The 21,576-nt window shown below is 40.9% G+C and overlaps 1 protein-coding gene and 1 long non-coding RNA gene across 3 annotated transcripts in view; one reads left to right on the forward strand and one right to left on the reverse strand.

The window, feature by feature from the left end:
- The window catches only part of rerea (arginine-glutamic acid dipeptide (RE) repeats a), a 185,528-nt gene that overhangs the window by 909 nt on the left and 163,043 nt on the right, over positions 1-21,576 (forward strand). The window lies entirely within an intron of this gene.
- LOC148428298 (uncharacterized) overlaps positions 5,014-21,576 on the reverse strand; it is a 54,428-nt gene continuing 37,865 nt past the window's right edge. The window contains exons 3-6 of one of the 2 annotated variants that reach the window (XR_015868222.1): positions 18,285-18,377; positions 11,185-11,302; positions 10,841-11,024; positions 5,014-8,373 (exon numbers count right to left, since the gene is read on the reverse strand). This is a non-coding gene — a long non-coding RNA (uncharacterized LOC148428298). Of the gene's footprint in view, positions 8,374-10,840; positions 11,303-18,284; positions 18,378-21,576 lie in introns of both variants that reach the window. The other variant, XR_015868220.1, reaches the window with a different exon arrangement.

Here is a 21,576-nt window from a genome sequence, read left to right on the forward strand (position 1 = left end):
ATGATAGTTTACAACAAAATATTGGACATTTTGGTACATCAAACAGGTGTACACTTAGGACAAATAAATGAACAAATAAATAAATGCGTGCTAAGCATCACAACTTGATTTCAAAGTTCTGTCTGATCATCTCCCTGATGTGGGCAACAACATGAAATTTCAGCATTTTTATTGTTTTACACACACAAATGTGTCATTCAGCATGCTGCTTAGGTCCAAAGGGGTCAAGATAGCTAGCAAGATTATGGTCAAAATAATAATCACGATTATTTTGGTCAATATTGCAATCACGATTTTTAATCACAATTATTAATCATGTTTGGTCAAACATGTCTATTTGTTGCCCTTTTTTTAAGCAAGCAGTATATAAACGAGGCTTCAAGGCTTGATGCTTACAAATAATAATAATTAAACTAAAATAAAGTAAATAATAATGAAAAGCAATTTACCCAAAACTTGGCACACAGAGCAGCACAGCTAACTAATTTATCCAAACCTCTGTGGAATTTGACTTTGTATCTGCCAAAAGTTTAATTTGCAGCTTGTGGTAGAACATTATTTGGAATATTTCGCAACATAAGACAACGCCACATACTGTACTGACAGATCAGAGGGAGCAAAGTTTGGTTTTCAATCAAATATCTGCACAAAAGGCTAAAAAAAAAAAGCTTCAGATATCAGCATTTAGCTCAAGGACAGCATCGGGTATGTTACATTTAATCTTAGTCAAAAAATAAATAAATAAAATAAAAAAAAAGTATTTATTCCAAAGCAATTGAAGCGCTATTTTGGTGGCATCTGGGAGATGTTGTTATTCTTCAGTTAACTGAGCTTTTTCTTTCATCTGGGTTCGTGTTGTCCTATTCCGTTTGGCAGTCCTTGAATGCACCCTTTCCTCCATCAAAAGTAAAAGTATGGAGTGGTCTTCTGATGCACACACTAATGGCTTGTGGAGTTGACTTTGCTATTATAATTTTACAATTTCCTCAAGATTAATTTTGTGTAGTCCTAAAGGGGAGTTTTTAAAAGATTTAACACGGAAGCTGTTGGGGATTACGGCATTACTTGGAGGCTGGGCTGGGCAATATGGCCCCCCAAAAAAAATAAATCTCAATTTTCTTCAATCATTCCGAATGATTACGATTTGAATCGGTTTTACTAGAAGAAATAAATTCAGCAAACGTTTGTGACGTGTTTTTTGTTATCGTCAAAAATATGAACGTCCCTCAGAAATGCCAGTTTTATACAAAAACAACCTCTTTTTTGTCTCGACTTTCATTTCCCAACAGCCAAAAAAGTTCAAATTGTAATCAAAGTGTTTGGGGAAAAAAAAGAAATGATTAGACGATGCGCAGCGTTGCTATGGGCTTTTTCGACAAGCTAGCTAGCTAGCACGTCCCCATGAAGTTGCGGGCTCCCTCCTCTCGAATGTCATTTCACGTACGTGTTACATAAATTGACAAAACGACCAATGGAAGTCAAAAATAATAATCTGACCCTTTAGCCTGACATTGAAAATAAACCCCGACAAATTTACAGCGGCGCCAACAATGCTTTTCCTCACCTGGTTGCAGATCATCATGTCATCCCAAACATCGGCCGCTAATCCAAATATAATTCCAAATGCGATCAAATGATGCCTCAGAAATTCATTGGAAAATTATAAGCCTAAAGAATGTTTGAAAAATCGGCCTAAAGAACATTTATTTTTTTAAATTTAAAGAGTCACGGTATTTACATGCTTATACAGTATGTGTGATTTACGTTCAGAGATTGCCTTCAACTCGCTTGTTTATTTCGATCGGCATAGACCCCCCCCCCCCCCCCCCCCCCCCCCCCCCCCAATGATCCGGGGGTTCCTCGTCTCCCTGTCAGAACGCCGCCGCGTCGGTCTGCGCTTACATTAAATTGAGTTACCTGAAAGCTTAAAAGCATTGCTTGAGTAAATCAGCGCTATCCTCAACACTACATTATGTTTAATGCCCTGACATGGACACGTTGGGCTATTTTCCAATTGCCCACACTCATAACATCTCCAGGCACCTGCTCGGGCCTGCTTGCGTTCTCAAATGCTTAATGTCTGGAGGCATTAATAAAACCCTTGTGTGAGACATTTGACAGTAATTTTATAGGTTATTCACACTTCTATTATGATGTTTTTTATATAACCGTAGTGTCTTTAAGAGGGAGAAAAATCCTCATTATCTGACTAGTTGGCGGGTTAGAGGAGGTCAGGGTGTTTTATAGTGTTTCAAATTGAGCTCAAGCGCAGCAGTGGTAAAAATGACGAGTGACACACCCCGTCCACTGAATGTTAATGTATCCCGGTGCTTGCAGATTAATCGTAAGAGAAATGGCCTCAGTTATTTCCCTTTAATGGCTAATGTGTGTTAGAGGAACGCCAGCTCGCCGTGAGCAATAATATGTAGGACAGAAAAATGTGAGGGGGGGGGGGGGGGGGGGGGGGGTCCATTTTCGCTACAGTCTGGCACTCAGAGTATTTGTAGGATGATTTGTCATTACACACACTCGGCAATTCAACATTGACACGCTGCGTTCGGATTGCCGCTTGCTGTTTTTCACCCGCATGCCGTCACTGGATATTTTTTTTTTCCCCCTAACATGAATGGCCAAGATGATTGGCCATTATAATGTGGCGCTGCGGTCTCCGAGCTATGTCGCGAGGTGGTGTAATAAAGGCATCGGCGTGGCGAGCCTGTATTGGAAAATAGATATTGCGCTTTCCGAAAGGCCGTTGTGTTTCAAAGCGAGGGGACGAGCTCGCGACTTTTTCTGTACAGGCGAGTGAGATTTGCTCGAGAAAAATAATACGCTCGGGTAACACGGGGGAAGAGTGGTTAGCGCGTCTGCCTCGCGGTTCACAGAGGTTCCGCTTTCATTTCTAGCTGGCCAGGACCTTCCTTTGTGGAGTTTGCATGTTCTCCCCGTGCCTGTGCGAGTTGCTCCCGGCGCTCCAGTCTCCTCCCACATTCCAACAATCTGCACGGAAGGTATATCGGACACTCCAAGTTGACCGTAGGTGTGATTAGTTGTGTAAATGATTGTTCGTCCCCGTGTGCCCTGTGATTGGCTGGCAACCGGTTCAGGGTGTCCCCCGCCAACTGCGCCCGAAGACGGCACATAATATTGCATTTTTTTTTTTTTTGACGGGTATGACATAAAAAGGAGGAAAGTTGCAAGAAAAATAGTGACGTAAACCTGAAATAGAAACATTTATGGTCATGAATGAAAATCGGCGATAGAGTGAAGACACAAGAACCGAACCACGGTGACACCCGTTTGTTCTTCTCGTTATGGCGTTTAGTCTATTTCCAAATTCACAATCCACAGCCATTTTCAGACCCTCTTTCAAATAAATGACTACATTTTTAAAATAACGACGCCATTGAATTAATTACATTTATTGCCAAGCCATAATTGAAAAATAGTGTTCCCTCTGTACATCGCGGATTTTCATTTACGACCACGATTTTTGTATAGGAGGTTTACATCGCTAAGATTCTTATCATTTTTCTTCCTTGTAAGTCAGGTCAGTCAAAAAAATAGCAGTTAAAAAATGTACCACATGAAATTTCTTTTATGACTGTATTTCAGGTTGACCTTGCTATTTTTCTTGAGCAGACAAAACAAAAACTATTGATTTGACGTATTTTTGGTTTTCAGTTAAGGAATGAACCCAAAAAATTCAACTTGAAGGATTTTGGTTCCCGCGGGTATTTTTGGGAATAAACAAGCGACAGTAATCGTTAATTGCAGCCCTGCTAAAAATTCTTGTCAGCATTTTTTTCTCTCGATCGCATATACAAACCATATGGACTATTTTTACAAGTTCCAGTGTTTTTGTTTTTTTTAATATTTTGTTTTTATCTGTGCGTTAGTCCTCACCGGTGCCTCGCATAAAAAACGCCACTTTTTTGTTTGCGCCGTTTTTGTTTCTTTTTTCAGTCCGAAGGTTCTTCTCGCTCGGTAATTGGCTTTAGCAAAAACCTGGCATGTGTTGTTTTAAGATATTGGAGTGACACGCACAAGCCACACTGGCAGATAGGAGGAAAGAACGGCGGCTCCCCCTCCCCGTCACTCCAACCGTCACTGGCAGCCCATTTTCTCCCGGCTTATCCCAACAAGTCGGCGGAGGCGAGATACTGGATGTGTTGTGTCTTCTTTGTCAGTTTCCCTTCACCTCTCGTAAGAGCTGTCTCATATCTCAGCCGACTTTGATTGAGGCCCAGCTCCGCAGAGCTACAAATGAACCCCAAGGGAAAAAAAAACAGATATATTGTTACCAATATGTGTAACCCTGATACTATATACGCTGTATACCGTGTATGCTAGCGCTCATTCACACAATGCGGCCGACTGGATGGAATACGGTAGAAATATTTTCGAGAGAAGCGAACAAACTGAGATAAGGTGGTTGCACACTCATCACCCTCTGCGTTCAGAACAGGGGATGGCGCCCCAAAACACCCTATATTTTCTTGAATCGTTCCCAACAATTTAAATCCATTTTAATTGCAAAACATAAGCACAGAAAACATTTCTTTTAAAGTTAAGATTTTTTTCAGAAATAATGCCGTGGAAAGATATTCAAACAAATAATGAATAGTCATTTAAAATCAGTTTTAGTCTGTTTATTTTATTATTATTTGCAGTAAAAATTTAAATATTTTGTCAGTCATTAAAAGATACTTGAAAGTGGACTTTCACTTCACCCGAACCCCAAACACACCACCAATGCTTTACATAGGCCAACTTCAAAAGAAACACACCCGTATTATGCGGATGTCACTACAGTAGCGTTATTAGGCTTTTATTTTGAAGTTGTTTTTTTTCCAGAGCACAGGTTGCATTCCAATTAGCTTGAGAAATCGCATTAATGCAGCACAACTGCAACACTGCCATTAAAGAATCATATATATATATATATATATATATATATATATATATATATATATATATATATATATATATATATATATATTATAATGTACAGTATATCCTTAAACTGATAAATGATAGTCTCAAGTCTTAAGTGTTTTTCATGAAGTGCGTGATCCACTTGTGTGTTAGTGGATCACAACGGAATCACTGCATGGACACATTCATGCAGATGAGTTTTATAGAATCTGTGAAGCAAAGGTAAACAGTTGCGCAATTAGGCTGCGGCGATGGGGGAAAAAAAAAAAAAAACAGTCAGCCATTTGCCATCCCAGTCAAGAAAGAAAATGAAATGGTCGTAGGATCAGCTGGCTGGGCCCCGAGGAGATAGAGAAAAGGGGGCGGGGTGGGGGGGGGGGGGGTAAGATGATGAGGACGAGGTGGAGTGCTCGCCGTTGTGTGGGTGTCACAACTTATTAGGTAAGAGATTGCCTCATCTAATGACACCGCATGGTGCTAGGAGCGCAGAAACAAACAACGCATAGCGGCGTTTTACTCTGCACACCCCCCGCAGCCGCTCGCCTCAAGACGTTTGCATAGACATACTTTCTCACTCGAATATTTCAACATCTTTTAGGACGAATCCCTTTTCTCTCTCTCTTTCCCAGCGACACACATTTACTCCTTCCGCAAGACAAAAGACCTTTTTTTTCTCCTCCGCACGCTTGCTTGCCGCGGCGCGGTTGAAAGATGGAGGTGATTAAAGGCTGGCGGCACAATAGATCTGTGCTGTTTTCTCTCCGCTCGCATTGTTTCGATTGACAGCGGCAGTTGTTTTCAGCCGCAATCTATATTGTCACATAAAGCCACGTCGCCCGCTCTGTTTGTTGAGCGCCGGCACGGAGGGAGGGACCTTTTGTTCTTTTTGTCTTCCTATAAGCTCGCCCTGCTTAGCGTTGACCCCCTTATAAACGTTAATATTAACTCGATTGTAATCGGTGAGCGGCGGGGCCGAGAATTCATCGTTTAAAATGTCAGATTTGAACACGAGCTAAAACATGAACGAGGTTTTGCAAAATTGGCAGAATGATGGACGAGTGATTTATAAGACGTGTTTACAATTGCTACAAAGTACGCAGCTCATTCAGTGACAGTCAGACCCTCAACACCAGAAAATTGTAGAAAATTAATCGAATTTTAATCACCATCGCAATATTGGCTGCTTGGATTAATTAAGATGATCCTGGGCGATATCAACATTTAAAAAGCTGGCTACCTACATGTCAAATCAAGCACTTTGTCATCTTACCACCAGGGGGCAATGTTTCACATATATTTGCATGACAAAAGCATCTGCTTTTCTCACCCTAATATATTTAGCAGTGTGAAATGGCGTGGAGTTTATCACCTGATTCCTAATATATACGGTGCCAGCTTCTCAAGTGAAACCTATTTTGAAAAGTTCGATTGGAAATTGGAATAAATTCAGTTTGAAATGACCGTTTATATACTGCTTGTTTTTAAAAAAGGCAATCAAGTCATGTTTGACCTAACATAATGAATAATCGTGATTAATAATCATGATTTCAATATTGAGCAAAATAATCGTGATTATTTTTACTATAATCGTGCAGCCCTGTATACTTTTAATAATAATAATGATAACAACAATAATAATGCCTAGATTCATGAAAGATACGTAAAAATACATCTTTGGGATTGAATGAGTTTATTGTGACATTTCAGTGAATGAAAGCTATGATTTTCAAATCTTTGTCATGTGTGACATCACAAGAGAGCGGAAATTGCGCAAAAACTTGCTGTGACCACATAAAGCAATATTTGCACCGCTTTCTTAGGCCTTTTCATGTTTTGTGATGCCGCCACAGAATGTACTAGGAATGACAAGCTTTAAATATGGAATTGAAGACATTTTGATGTTTTGACAAAGGCAATATACTCCTCCATTTTGCGGAGGCTCGGTATAATATAAAGTTGATGTGAATGGCAAAGCAAAATTCAGTTCAATTCAAGAATTGATCGGCACGTCCCTCCCAAAATGAATGAGTCTTTTTCATTTTTATGCAAATCTCCGTCCAGTTTAAGTAGAACAAAATAAAAGAAGAACAAGATTCTAAACTGCAACTTGTGCCACCATCAACAATATGGGTGAGTACATATTTGATGCCCCCCCCCCTAATTCAAGACAACTTTATTTATAGACCCATTTACGAACACACCGTAATATGTAAAAAAAAAAAAAGAAAAGAAAAACACTAGGGATGTAAGACTGTAAGATGCATAAAGAAGGTTAAAAGCATCTACAAGATTTAAAAAAAAAAATAGGAGAAAACCAGATTATGATTAAAACACATATCAACATCTAAACAGAGGAATAAACCAACGAAGAAAAAAGAAGGTTTTAAAAACAGGAAGTGATTCAGCTGGACAACTCATTTCCAAGGCCCCTAGTTAAGAAACTGGATTTTTTTTTCATATTTTTTTGTGATGACCATTGGCCTTATTTTTACTTGTAGGACAGTTGGCGTAAGACAGGACAATAAATTTAAAAGATGTGATTAATTTGTGATTAATCAAAACTTGAGCTGAATAGTGAAATCGAGATTTTGCACAAGTAGCAGAACGCTGCTTTACAAAACATGTTTACAACTTTTTTTTGACATTGGAAGGAATAGTCTTCTTATTTAGCTATTATTAACAATAAAAAGTTAAGAATTTGTCCATAATTAACTTAGTACCAGCCACTACTCCTTTAGGATAAAACTAGAAAGATTTTTTTTGAACGATATATCAAATAAGTACGTAGGATTTCAGTCATTCTGGACAATTATGATTTTAATTGAAGAAATAAACCCAACAAGCATTGTTCTAAAAAAGGTTTGATTTATGGAGCGGTTAAAAATCATTCAGAAATTTAACATCGATAGCTTGTGCAAAAAAAATAGATATCGCTAGCTTATTTCCACAACTAGTGAGTAAACGCGTCTTGTAAACAAGAGCAAACTTATTGCTCAGCCCGAGTCGAAAAGGATTTGCAAACTATTAATATTGTAATCTTTTTTTTTTTAACCATTTCATACAAAATCCCAACTTGCTGGAATCGAGCATTGCGTCGGCACCATTTTGCGCGCGGCCATCAATTCTTGATGAATATTTGCGGCCAAACTCTTCTGAGAGAATAGCGGAGCTGTGCCGCACCGATATTTTTCGGTGTTCTTGCGGAGCGGCGGACCTCTGACTTTGGGATTTAATGCAGACGGCGCGCAAGCCGACGCTTGCTTACACCTTGGAAGGCTAGACAGAGCTATGGAGCCACCTCGGGCCTCGGTTTAGTACGCCGCGACTTAAAGGCCCCATCGACCAGGTTTAAGGACGGACGTGTCGCCTCTGCGCCTCGGTTGCAGAAGCCGGCGCGGGGAAAATGACTTCTGAGGATTGGGTTTGGATTTGCCACTGTATCGGGGTAGAAAGAGAGAGAGGATAGTGGAGCGCAGCAGCGCTATCTAATAGATCGATTTGTAATAAATCTGGTGCCTCAAGCTGTTGTTGGGTCCATCTCGCTATAAGGTGTCTGCATTTCTACGGCAACAAAATGTTTGTCGGGCTGAGCGGTCAGGGTGCCTACAGCCTGAGTCCCCCCCCCCCCCCCCGTGCGATAACGATATGTTGAACACAACGCTGCTCTCTCATCACTGTATTAAAAAAAAAAGAGGCGCAGTTATAACCAATCGATGCGACTGAGCTCTGAAATAAAGAAGTAACGCTTCCCTCACGTTAAATCTCCCCATTATCCAATATAAGCCATTAATCATGATGGTGGAGCTATTGATTAAGCTCTCGGCCAAGGTTGCTTAGTGTGTTTGCCAGGAGTCGTTCCACGATATAAGGATCTGTTGTAGTCTGCCCCCCCCCCCCGGAAAATTAAGCGGGTCCAATTGGAAGGGCTCTATTATTATGACAACGGTTTGATCATCGCAGGTAACAAAAGAAGGGGGCCTCTCACGGGATCCCACTGCTCCTCCTCCACCAGCAGCCATATGGAGCGTACTAATTGTGTTTTACGCCAGCCATTTTCACCCATCCATCAGGGACTTGTGGGAGTGCTGTAGCTATAATGTCACCAGCAGTGGGCTGGCCTCGTGAAAGAAACATTAGCAAGCAAGATGAGGAGACGGGAAGGCAATACGCTGCACGTATTGATTGAACTACGGAGCTTTTCTCTGCCTTTTTAAACGTGCGAGATGTATCGTATGCGCTTCGCCCTTTATCGGCGCCGTAAGGGTCCACTCATAAGGATAATACGAAGGACGGGACGTGACACAAATCCTACGAGACGAGCTGTCTCGCGAGACGGATGGAGTCCGCGAGAACGATCAAGAAAATTTGCCATGTAAAATAACGGCGGAGATAAATTCCCATTTTTCAAACTGTTTTTTCATTGAGCAGACTGCAAGATCGTTTGCAATCCGGCGTGCAAATGTAAACATGAAAGGAGAGATACCTCTTTCTTGTCTGCCTATATTTTGCCAGCCAATGAGACCAAGTGAAATCCATAGAACCGATTTGTCAGTCTGGTTTGTTCGAAAGTGATCAGTAGGAACGGCAACTCCGTCAAGATGTCGGAATCAAACGTGCATGCTTTTTCACGTCTATTCAACAGCCTTTGAAAAGTCGTCACGCCGCTCTCGACGAATGATATGGAGCGCTCGACCGCCGCTAGCTAGCGGCTAATTATTTCGACACGCTGCCTTAAACGCCGGCAGGATGTTCCGTACAATATGTCAGTATAATTTTAGGCACCCGAATTGTTAATTGAAGGAAATTTCTGAACGATATTGTAGTTTTGAGCACGAGTCGTGAGTTGCGCGGTGGAAAGCGTCAACTGTTTTCGCTTCTGGGAACGACTTCAAAATAAAATCATATCAAGACATCCGTTTCATTGTAATATCAGATACGGTAAGGTTGAATTTGAATTTCTCACCACGCTCGGACGCGTGTTTACTGTCAATAACAGCGGCCGAAAGAAAATAGATCCCGGCCCATGCCTACTAACAAGAGGACTTCTTCTTTTGTAATCCTCTCTATTGCTACACATTTTCCCCCGTTAATGTGCATATGGTTCATTCATATTCCAAAGGATGGCGCGTTCAGCCAATTCCTCTGCCGAGACAACGGCGCTCATCTATTTTGTTTAGTGACAGCAGAATTGCTGAAGTAATGGCGTGGAATGTAAATGTGACATTCTCAGTATTTGCTGAGCCCTCCGGGGTGGCGATTGGCCACAAAGTGTTTGAAGCGCTAAGTGTGACTGTGGCAAATCAGTGTACATTTTAATGTGTTTATAATATGCAATCATTAAAAGGGCACCTCTATGGAAATGAGATCACCGGTGGTGGTGGGGAGGTTGAAAAAAAAAAGAAAGAAAAAGGAAGCGCTTGTTATATTGTGCCCCTCTTAACGGGTTTCAAGTAATTATTGAAATTGATGTTTTTCCGCAGAGCTGTAAATCTGCAAAGATATTTCCTGTTAATAAAGCCGCAGAAGCAGCCCAGGCGCTAGGCCGGGAAATAAAAGGCAACGGAGCCTCCGACATCCTCTCCCCCAGCTTGGGAACGAAGCGGCGCGAGCCCTAATTAACTGAGAGGATGAGCGGCTCGCCTCTCGCTAATGAAGACGCTCCCCCGGCCGCGCGCTCCCAGCTCCGTCTATCTGGCTTTGGCTCGCCTCAGGTATTTTCTAGCCCCCTCGTCACGGATGTGACCGCTGCGCCGATGCATTGAGAGAGGCGCCTGCGAGTTCCGCATAGGAAATCGGCGAGCTGGACGACGGTTATCGCGACATCGACGTCTCCTCGTCGATTCCATAGATCCTCTCCAAACTGACAATAAAGTTGTTCCCCGCGTCATCTCGGAACACGCACCTTTTTCAAATCAGCGGAGGAGCAAATTACTCCTGTCACCGTCAGCCGCCCCGAAGCTCCGGCGGCGTCGTGTGATCATCGGCTGAGTTGAAAGTCAGGTTAAATCTCGCTTTTGTTTGGGCTTCTGTCAGTGCCGCCACATTGCGAGTCTTTGAAGCACATCATGTCGGTTTTGTAGCGCTGCCTAGATGGAAGCCGAAGCCAGATGAATTTATAGAGTGAGGAAGTAGCTGTAATATGATCTGATGTTGCTCTTGTACTCAAGGCGCATGTTGTTGTGGAGGAGTGGGTCATGATTGATTGCTGGAAACCAGAGCTCGCCTCGGCTCCCACACACTATTTACCTGTAAGCTTTTCTCCATTGTTGGGTTTTTTTTTTTCCCTCTTCCCCTGGATGGCTGCGATAGTCTCCTCTTGTCGCCTTTTCCCCCCTCTTTGTTGTCGCAGGCAGCCCAAAAGCCCCTGGGGACAAACGGACAAATAGAAGGCAGCGAAAGGTGAAGCTCTTCATCTTTCTCCCTCACCGGCACTCAGCAAGACAGCTTTCTAGGCTCTCAAAAAAAACAAAACAAAAACAAGTGTGAGATTCACAGTCGCCGTCTCGTTAAACGGTGAAAATATAAAGTGCTGATTTATGATGTGGGAGTAAGGTCTCAAATTGAGTTGGATTATGTCGAGGCTTGAGATAAGCGGTTTTGCTTCGCTGTTTGCAGTGTAAATTTGGGATTTTTTTTTTCCCTCACACAAACGCACGGACTCACTAAACAGAGAATCGGGCGCCAGCTGACAGTCCCGAATGGTTTTTGAACGGCGCTTCGTTTGTGTTCGTGAGCGTCAGGTTTTGCCGGACTTCAGCCGCGATTCGTTCGAAACAATCGCCATGCTTCAAGCCGCCACCGCACGACGAGGTGGAAGAGTAGTTGGAGGAACAACATGACGTAACACAAAGCAGGACATAGGCCAACTTCAAAATAAACACGCCAAATAATACATAGACGGCAATGCAATTTGGCCATACAGTGACCCCCCCCCCCCCCCCCCCCCCCTACTTCGCGGTTAATGGGGGGTGTTAACCCCCCGCGAAGTAGGGTATCAGTTCCTAGATTTCTACGTACGCCCCAATAGAGCCGCAGTAATCATTGACAATCCTTATTTTTTGTATTTTTTGCCTATTTTATTTCCTTTCTCCTATTATTTAACATTATCCTTACTAACATTATTGTATATTCATTAAATAACTAATATGACTTAGTTTGTTGAGAATTTGTTCTCAGGACTGGTTATCTGCACCAAGACTTCGGTGAAAGAGTACGCAAGTCATCACGTTGAACGCCACATTTATTTTGGCTCATGTATGGTTTATCATGTAGTATCTGTTGAATAATAATTCAACAACAATCTTAAAGTCAGTCAACTAACATATAACCACTTAATCTATGAATTGACTGTATTTTTAGCCGACATTAGCGGGTTAGCAACAACTAACAACTACTAACTATAAAGCGCAACATTTACACAAACAAACACATAAACAGAATAAACACTCATCGCTTACTAAACATAGGCAGTAGCGTGCGTTATCAACATAAATGATAATAAACTATAAATATGAGCTTACGTTGTCATTCACTACGTCACCGTAACGAGCCGAATGACGCAGAGAGAACGTGAAACAGGAAACTGAAATGCAACGCGACCCGACAAATTAAAAGCATACATTTCAAAATAAGATAGAAAATGTCACGAACTCGAACGTTTGAAGAATTCTTAACATAGTTATTAACTAATATTACTTCGTTATTTGATTAATACAGTAATGTATAATGTACTTTTTTGCTTTTTTCAATTTTTTTACATTTTTGCACATTTTTTAAATGATTTTTTATTTTGATTTTTTTTTTTTTTTTTCCTGGAAAAAACTGCGACGTACTGAGACCGCGATATCTGAGACCGCCAAGTAGGAGGGATCACTGTATTATAATAATAATTGGGTTTTTATTTTGAAATTTTTTCTCCGGTTCTGAGTAGCTTGACACCCCAAGTTTCCAGGAGCTGCTGATGCGAGGATAGACATACAGTTTGGCACATTCAAGTGCTGTTGGACTTTCAAAATTCCTACAGAATAAAAGTACATACTTTTTGTCTTGATGCGTGCTTTGAACAGGAGGAAGTTCTCTTGTACGGCGTACAGTGACGATAAATAGCGTTCATTTATTTAGTCATTGTTTTATTTACTAATTAATAACTAATAATAATAATCATCATCATGTTAACCAAACCATATTAATGTTGATTAAGACAACATTACTTTAGGTCCCTAAAAAAAACGCTCCATAAAATTGCTCCCCAAATCAATGATTCACAAAACCGCTCTGCAAAAAAATATTTCAAGCCTTGTATGAATATGTAGGAATGATTTCTGTGAAATATTACAGTACTGTGTTAATCATCAGGCAATATCAAACGATAGTGAACGAAAGTTCAAAATAAACTCACTCTTATTTAGGATTCCTTTCAAATAAATAAATGTAAATAACGAAAAAAAAAAACATCGATAGCAGCATGTGTCTTGTTTATGGCGCAAACACTGCCCTTCATTTAAAAAAAAAAAAAAAAAAAAAAAAAGCTCATCATTTGCCTTTAGCCCAAGTCGTTTGAAACCGTTCCAGTGGGACCGGCCCACAGGGTTCTTCTGGGTCACCTCTTGATTTAAAAAAACGATTGGCAACCGCCGTTGCGCGACTTTTCCGTCAGGCTGACGTCTTTGCAGATTTCACGCACGCGATTGAGCTCTCTGAGTGCGGCGTCACAGTTTTCAGGCAAAAAAAAAGCAAACGCGCTGCTCGGCACCGGGCCGGTGTTGGCTCGCTATCTGCAGAAGATGGTGGCTCAAATGCAAAAAAAAAAAAAAAAAGGAAGTCTTGTGACGGCAGTTTAAATTTCACTCCTCCAACTCGTTGCCATGCTTTGAGTCACAGGGGATGCGCAGGGATTAAAGTTCTCCGTCGCCATGACGAATTTTTCTCTTTTGGGGAAAAAAAATGAAGAAAAAAATGTCAGTCCCATGCACTATCTGAGGTGTTAAGTGAATGTTCATGTTGTGTCCTCACAATCGGCGTAAATGCAAGATGGCAGGCGAGCTCGCTTGTTAGAAAACTCGTCTGCAAGGCGATGTATTGGGAATCATCATTTGGAATGAAAATCTATAAGCTTTGGGCGAAATCATTGGCTTTGAAACCAAAATGTGTGAGTGACGTGAATCGTGAAGAGCTCATGAAAAAATGATAGGTCGTTATTGTTTCATATTGTGTACGCTGGCGCGTGTGTGTTAGGCTGCAAATGTTGCTTTTATAAGATTCATTTGTCCCTTTTTGTGGTCCCTATCCCTTAGTATATTTGGAATTAGTGTCAAAGATACAATAATATTAGGGTAATACTACTTTACATTACCAACTGCATTTTCTTTAACAGGTAACTGAATCAGAAGATATTTTACTATCGTATACAGCCTTATGTGACAATGTATAGATAGGGGTTGATTATAGTACATTGATATTGCCTTGTAATTGTGCTTCACCCCCCCCAGCCCCCCATATAAAAAAAAAAAAAATTCTCCCCCGGGATCCGTGGAGCCTCCTGAATTGTGCACGATTTGACCTCATAAACAATACGTTGGCAAATTTCCATGTTATTGACACGCACCGTTTGATTTAATGCCTTCATTATACCGCCATGTTTGTGTTTGAAAATGTTTAGTGTATGGGAAAGATATACATGTCTGAGCCACACTGCATTGCAAAATTTGGATTACCGTATTTTCCGCACTATAAAGCGCCCCTAAAAGCCTTAATTTTTTGAGAAAGCTGATGGCGCGCCTTATAATCAGGTGCGCCTTATGCATGGATCAATATTGAGATTGGGATTGTTAGATGGGGAATGAAGTGATAAAGTAAACTTTACCTGTTTCTTTTGTGTGTTTACAGTCGAACAAGGTTGCTCATATTGATAGTGAGTTATTATGCTATTGAGAGTTATTATTTGAGTTATTATTGTTATGACTTTGAGTATTACTATATTGTGATTGAAAAAGGTTTAAAAGATGTCATTAATTGAGGGTGCGCCTTATAATCCGGTGCGCCTTATACCTGGAAAAAGTTTTAGAATGTCATTCATTGAGGGTGCGCCTTATAGTGCGGAAAATACGGTAATTGCAATTTTTGTAAGCATAGCTCCATTTCCAGTCAAATGTATTTTTATTTTTCCTCCAATTCCTGGGATGCAATTCCCAACCAGCGGGCCCAGATCCATCCCCTGAGAAGCAAGCGGGCCAGCTCCCCCCCTTTGCTGTGTATTTAACACTCCAGCGTTTCCCATTAACACACGGAGAAAATCCCAACATAAAACAAGACCGCTTCTGACTCTTCCCTAGAGTTTCATTTGTCTTGGCTCCGCTGCTGTAAAAAGGATGACAAGAGGCAGAGAAAAGAAAAAAAAGGGCACGTCCTCTATATTTCTGTCTCCTCTCCGTGATAGCTTCACTCTACCCTTGGAGTGCGGGCGCTTGCGTTCCAGTGGACTCATCCACCTTGCGCTCTCTGTTGCTGGGAGATAAAAACGCAAAAGCTTTCTTTGGGAGTTTATTGTAGATGCATAAACTTGGCGTGGTAGAGGTCGCCGTTTGCTGGAAGATTCCCGGCGTATTGTGTTTGTAAGCTAATTAGCAGTAAGGGAGCTCATGGGTAATGTGGATTGAAAGGCGTGCTTTAATTGTTTGTGGCATGTGAAATGAGAAACTATAATGTGTGACTAGCGGCCTCGGGAGATGGCAATCTGCTCGGCAGCTTAAGGAGAGCGTCCGAGAGGGACGGGTTCGCACACGTCTCCCTCAGCCGTAAAAGTCTCTCAGGTATTTGGCCGGCAGTGATTTCTCCTCACTTTACCTCCTCGCGTTATTCGTGATCCTACGCGGAGGCTTGGGGAAAACCTTGCAGGGTTCATGAGTGAATCCTGTGGTTTGTGCATGTGTGTTTTCTTTTTTTTGCACTCCTTGTTCTCTGCAAAGCTCTGCAGCACCACCTGATTTGACTTGGTAATGGGGCATTGATGAGTCTTTGGGGGAAATGGAAAATGGCTGGCAAAGCTGTGCAGTCAAGACGCACAAGCGTGGCCTTGTCAGTACATGACACGCCAGAATGATGGCAGAGACATCCGTGACCGGCTCACGAAAGAATTGCCGCGACATTATTTTTATATTGAAATAAGCGCGACTCATAGTTTAGTGTTTGATCGAGTGATTTTTGAACCACGTCGGACTCTATGCAATGAAACGACTCTTTTTTTAATCATGCTAGATCGTAAGTGCGAATCACAAAAACAAATGACTGCGCAAACAAAAAAAATAATCACAAACAAAAAAAAAAACACACCCCTTCGCTAAAACATGCTGTCAAAAGTCACAAATAAAAAAAGACCCCAACAATGAATTGCAAAAGAAAAACACATTACAAAAGACAAAATGCGACGGCTAATCAAATATCAGAAAATAAAAGCAGACAAAAGAATTAGCTGCAAACAAGGGAAACAAAAACAGCTTAACAAAAAACAAAACAGCAAACAAAAAGCTCACGTTTGACAAAAGCCGATACTTATCAAAAATAAAACAAAAAAATCACAAAAACATTCGAAAAATCAAAACACAATAGCAAATAAAAAACAAAAACCAAAAAACGAGATAATTTAACATCATATAAAAATCACAAACACTACAAAAATTAATCGCAAAAATAAAAACACATTACAAAACACAAATTGCAACATCCCAACAAAAATAACTCATATTTCCCCAAAATAAATCTCAAAAAAAAGCACACATTAGAAAAGAGAAGGATGCTAACATTTTCTCACCAGAAATTCCTTTTTTTTTGTTGTTGTTGTTTTTTTTTGTTTTTCTTTTTGTTTTTTTAGGTGATACTGGGTTTCGTTTTTGTAAAAAAAAAAAAAAAAAGTTGCGGTTAATTTTTGCATTTTGCGTGTTGTAATGTGTTTCTTTGTTTGCAACCAATTTTCTATATTCCTGCATTTTTATCATTTATTTTTTATTTGCCATCATTTTGTCTTTTGTAATGTGTGTGATTTTTTTTTTTTTTTTGCTTGGCTATCTGATTTTGAGATTGGCATTTTAGGTCCATCACTCATCCATCCATTATTTAACATTGTTGGCATTCGGTTCAGTTAAGCCAATTAAAGATCAACTTTCGCAACTTTGATGCCAAATTCACATAAAATGCACACCTTGCATCTGGCCTTCGACAGAATGAGTTTCAGGGTTCTGAACCGTGTTGTCTGATTGTTGCCACGTCGAGCTGAAATTTCGCACTCGGTATAAGTCGAAAGAGAAATGAGTTCCTCGTCCATTTCCGTTGTTTGAGGCTGATGAAAAGTGGCCGCGGACGTGGTGCCGAGATGAAAATTCTACATCAAGATTATAGTGGCCGAAATCAAAAGCCGTTATCGGTGCGGCAAGCCCGGGCCTATTTGCACTTCATTATTCACAATTTCACATAGCGGCATTTTGTTCCCGCGGAACCCGTCGTCACTGAAGAATGAACATATTTGTTGTCTTTTTCATATTTGCATTCGTTCGTTAATGCCTTCGATCAGTGGATTTGAATCAATGTTGTGGCGCAGTATGCATTTTTTTTTGGGGGGGGGCTGTGTGTTTTGTTTTGTTTTTTTGCTGGCTGTGAGAACAGTATTGCAGAGTAATACTTTGCCAATAGGTGGCAGCACAGTCATTTTTGACAAGATCTTAAGGGGTGAGGGTGATAAGCGGTTCTGACAGATGGCCTCTCAAATGCATGGGGCGATATCCGATTCGGATGGTATGATAACCTTGAGCAAAAATATCACGGTATTGAAGTTATAGCTCCAAAACATAATTTTAAGTTTTTTGGTGAACTGCCACTTTGTTGCTAACTATCCATTTTCCCTCATTGTTGCTGTTTTATTTGTAAACAAAATATATCATACAACATTTGTTACAATAAACATTTACCATGCTAAATTCAAATCAATATGTAAATAAAATCAAAACAAACATTCTGGGAGCCACACAGGTTTTGCTCACCAATAAACATATTCATTCTTTGATTGAACATATCCAATTTTCAACTGAAATATGGGCACAGTATAAAACAGTCAACTATAAATGCTAACCTTTAGCTTACAGTGGTACAGAATCCGACAAACCAATAAAAGGACGATGTGATTGGCCTGAGGAGGACTCACGTGCGATACGCAACGAGAGCAGCTGCGTGTTAACTCATTCGGTGCCATGGACGAGAATTCTCGTATTTTAAAATAGTAATAACAATAATAAATAATGAAATCCTGGTCAAATACATTTTTTAATGGAGGGTAACTGACACCCTTGACTAATGCTTACCAAATAGAAGCCTGTTGAGCACTGTACCTGTAGTGCTAACGGTGACCATCTTGCGACGCAGACCGGAGCGGATCACGACGATTCTTTGCATATCTATAGATGAAAGCGGAAATTCATGTCAATCAAATCCTTTTGAAAAGACGCAAAAATCAAAGATTCTCACCTCTAATAGAGGGATTCGCATGACAGCGCAGTACAGATGGCAACAGTATATAAATCTGACATGGAGGGCTATAGATACTGTAGCAATAAAGAGATTGCGAAGCCTATAAATTGTCGCTGTTCCCCAACATCAGATTGAATCCATATTTAGCGGAGCTCATATCTGAATGAATAGCGCTCTCAGTGTGTGGAATATAAAAGGTGGCTGAGCCAGGAGTAGTAGGGGAGATAAAAGCAGCTTGGTTTAAGCACTCTGTTATTTGAAGCACATTTCTACTGCTGTTGATGGAGCCGCTAACATAATAATTCATCTCCCTGACTTTTTATCACTCGGCGCGCACACCCACACGTCCACTTAAAGTAACTACACACAAACAAAAATTCCTCTCAACGGCACGGGTCAGCCCCTGCTAATATGAAAGTGATTCCGAGATGAAATGTTCATCATTCTGCAGAGCGGTGCTGTGAAAAGAAAAAAAAAAGGGGGGGGGGAGGGGGGGGGGGTGCAAGGACTGCCTCGCTGGGGCACTGTGTCTGTGTTATCTCCCCCGCTAGTGTTGCAATTAATATTAATGTGCTTTAAAGCTCGCTCCTGCCTCCCTCCCTTTCTCGTCTGTGTGCAACGCAGGGAGGAAGAGAGCAATAAAGCCAACGGGATCAAAATCCAGATAGTCCTGGTGTCAGCCGGACGGATATGTGGATAAAGGTGACAAATGTGGAGACGGGAAGGTAGCGGCGGCGGTGTTGTAGATGTCCGCCGCCGGCGGGCGCTGAGCGGCCTGTTTATTTAGTCGTGTTGTAATAATGCTTGACCTTTTCCCGAGTCCTCAGCCTGCCCTTTAGCGCCTTAGCCTCCCTTCATGCCCATGCGCGCGCGTGTGTGTGACACACAGAAGAAGAAGCGCCTCCTTTTGCAGGGAGCTTCATGCTCTGCCAACTCCTCCAGTGGATTGTTCCAAATTAGTATGCATTAGGTGGTTAGTGCAAAGCATTTAATTATGCAAGATGGCACTAAACTGTCTATGTTATGATTAGCCCAACACGTTACACCCTTAATTCTTCTTTTTTTTTTCCTCCCCCTCTCCGTCTCTCAGTGGGCGAGCGCGGGTGATCGGCTCCCTCGTTCCCCTTAGCGGCGCGGCGTGTTTTTCCCAGAATTTCCTCCCGAGAAGTGTTTTTAGACGTCTTATCTTCGCGCATCTCCTTTGTGCGCCCCGTGATATTTTGTTCAACAACACGGAATCGAGTAGCTTACACGAGCACTTCCCAGCTGTTGTTGTTTTTTTTTTTTCTTTCGCCTTTCGCGCGAGGCCAAAGGCAGGAATGACGGGCCGAGGTGGAGCGAGGGGAGGCGGTTGCCGAGCTGCCCGAGAAGCCCGGCAGCTCCCCGGAGGAGCCCATTATACAGAAAAGATATCAAACCATGAATCATTTACGCCCGGTCCTCCCCTGCCGCCTTCTTCCCCCGCACGCCTTGGTGACGCCCAGACAGCTGGCCGCATACTTCGCCTCTCTCGCTGCATCTTTAATGAACGATAATTGAATTTGATCAAAATTGGATACTGTAATTTATGTATTATTGATCGTAAACGTGTTGCCTCAGTCACGGACAAATGTTATTTTACTGTCACTGGTTAGAAAATCGATGGCTTCTGTGTCGGCTGATTGTGGGATGTTTATGTTGATGGTGTGTATTCATAACAATACTGTTGTGCTTTGCAAATTATTTCGCTTTTCGTGTCAACGCTAATAGTTTTCGGGACCAAGCAAGCATGACAAAGGCTCTCTAGAAAGTATTTAATTCATGGGTATATATATATATATATATATATATATATATATATATATATATATATATATATATATATATATATATATATATATATATATATATATATATATATATATATATTCGACATGACAGAGCCAACCACCACTAATACATACACCACCACTAATACATACATATATATATATATATGTGTGTGTATTAGTGGTGGTGTATGTATTATTAGTGGTGGTTGGCTATATATATATATATATATATATATATATATATATATATATATATATATATATATATATTCGACATGACAGAGCCAACCACCACTAATAATACATACACCACCACTAATACACACACACACATATATATATATATTCGACATGACAGAGCCAACCACCACTAATAATACATACACCACCACTAATACACACATATATATATATATATATATATATATATATATATATATATATATATATATATATATATATATATATATATTCGACATGACAGAGCCAACCACCACTAATAATACATACACCACCACTAATACACACACATATATATATATATATATATATATATATATATGTATATATATATATATATATATATATATATATATATATATATATATATATATATATTCGACATGACGGAGCCAACCACCACTAATACATACACCACCACTAATACATACATATATTTATATATATACCTAGAAATATCATTTTTGTTTGTCCCTTTTGTATCGGCGGTGACACCCTGCGTATCAGTTGTTCAAATTTCTGATCACAGCACAACTAGTGGGCAGCACACATGAAAATGAGTTGCAGGAGCCTACAAAACAAGAAGCTAGACAAGAAATTTGGTAGAAGGTCGTTTCTACTGTGAAGAAACTCACAAAATGAAACGGGAAGGAAATTTAGTTTGGACATTTTCGGGGCATTTCGTCCATTTCCAGCGGAACTTTCAAGAATGCTTCCGTCCAAAAATGGAAACCACCTGCACTAGACAGATACATTCGAAGCGGAGTCCAGCACGCCTTCTGATTTTCGTGCGCATGGGGGTGTGATCTTTATTACATACAATCACATCTCATCAGACGCAAACACAATCCCGAGACGATAATGCACGTGCGAATTGGTGGAAACGAAGCGTGACTTTTCTCTGTAAAAACAGTTAGCACTTTGTCTGCAAGAAGATCAAAGCTGGGGCGAGAACCTGGAAAGCCATGATGTGTCAATGATGTCATGGCATCGCCAGAAACATACAAAGCGCCCCGTTATTTTGCTCTGTTGTCGCGACTGTTCTGCTCACAGCGTTGTGTGCTGTCTGGATTTC

Source organism: Hippichthys cyanospilos, chromosome 2 (assembly GCF_059441005.1).
Source record: "Hippichthys cyanospilos isolate Australia breed blue-spotted pipefish chromosome 2, RoL_Hcya_1.0, whole genome shotgun sequence".
Taxonomy (NCBI): Eukaryota; Metazoa; Chordata; class Actinopteri; order Syngnathiformes; family Syngnathidae; genus Hippichthys; species Hippichthys cyanospilos.